Source organism: Lissotriton vulgaris, chromosome 8, assembly GCF_964263255.1.
Source record: "Lissotriton vulgaris chromosome 8, aLisVul1.2, whole genome shotgun sequence".
NCBI classification, from domain to species: Eukaryota; Metazoa; Chordata; class Amphibia; order Caudata; family Salamandridae; genus Lissotriton; species Lissotriton vulgaris.
Genome location: NC_141696.1, coordinates 374,664,703 through 374,666,449, shown reverse-complemented (window position 1 = coordinate 374,666,449; position 1,747 = coordinate 374,664,703).

The window sequence follows — 1,747 nt, the reverse complement described above, 5'->3', positions numbered from 1 at the left end:
ATCCCCGGAAGGAGGGGCAAAGAGGTGAGCAGGCCCGAGAGTGTAGCGTCTCTCCCTGGAGCGGGATCAGTGGGAGGCGGCCTCGGCGAGAGCGCTTCCGCGCATGCCCGCCGGAGAAGTGACTGCGGAGACCAGCGCTGAGGAGAGGCGCCGGAGAGTTCTGTGGCTGGCTGAGTAATCGGCCCGCTTCTTCCTGCTCGAGCGCCGCGCTGAGGAGCCGGCCTGGGCAGGGAGGAAGAGTGATAAGGCCCGGCAGGGATCTGGGCGTTTGTGGTGCCGCCCTGATTATTTCTAGCGCGAGTGCAGCGCAAAGGAGTCGGCCTGAGGCGAGAGAGAGCCTCTTCAGTCTTGGTTATTTCCAGCGCGAGTGCAGCGCAAAGGAGTCGGCCTGAGGCGAGAGAGAGCCTCTTCAGTCTTGGTTCCCCGGGCCCACGCGCCTGTTAACCCTTTACATCTGGTGCAGAACTATCCAACAACAACAGTCACAAGTAAGGAGGTAGCTACGTGGGGGATTGTCTTCCACAGGTTTAATTGGATATAAATTAAGACTCTGACTCTGGGAGTACAGCGTCTATGAGGAATCCCTGTCAGGGTTCATTCTATTTACAACAGTTCTATAGAAAAGTGTCTTAAGTGGTGCTTAAACAATTTCTTCCTGAACAGGAATAGAGAGAGGACTGTAATGTTATCCCTGTAAAAGAAAATGTTGTTCTAATCTGTTTTGAGTGCTGATCTGGCCAAAAGTACAAAGTAATACAGTGATAAGAAATGTTATACAGTAAACAGAGTACAGTAGAAGCCTAACTGAGCTAAAACAAGTGTTAGAGTTACCTACCAGTTTTGGTTAAGTGATCTATCTATCCTATAAATGCTGGTGGTCATTAGAATTTAGAATTGGGAAGTACTTCTGCTATATTCCACACAAACTGCAGTGTAATTGAATTGTGTATCCTAGAGTAATAAGTGTAAGAGTACTGACAAGTTAATTGATTAATTGCTTAGCAGTTTAGTAATATAATTGCTGATACTAAAGTGACCTGAAATGTTCTGAGCTATTTATATTTGAGAACAGAGAGTATATTATTTTTATATAAAGCAGTACGTATTTTCACACATTTTTGGTGTAGTGTTTTCTTTTTGAGTGCTATTGCGTGGAATTACTTTTGGGTGGTCTGCAACCTTTACACTGTGCCTCTTATATGCTAGTCTTGCCCTAGGCCAGGCTACCTAATTCCAACATATTGGTGCCTAGCGGTGGGATCCTGACTTGGTTGCAGCTACTCACTAGTAATTTGACGTAATACACCAAACCTACACCAGGAGTTTTCTCCTTGCGGCCCTCCCAATTAGTCTTTTTGTTTTTTCCAAATTTATCCCTGGTGGTGGGTGGAGTTGGCTTTAGGTTGCCCTTGCCACTCTGAAAATTCTGGTGTGTATCTAGGTTTGCCTGACTCACAATGGAGTTCGCTGTGGAAAACCTAGAGGTCTATTCCGTGTCACAGTTGAAAATGTTCTGCCAACAAATGGGGGTATTTTTCAAACATGGTGCCAGGAAGGGGGAGCTCCAGACCAGTCTTAGGGCCTGGGTGGAGGCACACCAAGGAAAGAAGGAGGAGGATGAAGAGGTCGACCAGGACACGGTGGGGGAGGAAGAAGAGTTATTCCGCCATGAGGGGGAAAACTTACTCACAGGACCAGTGTCCTACTCCAGAAGGGGCAGTAGCATCTCTGGGGGAAGCCTAACGGA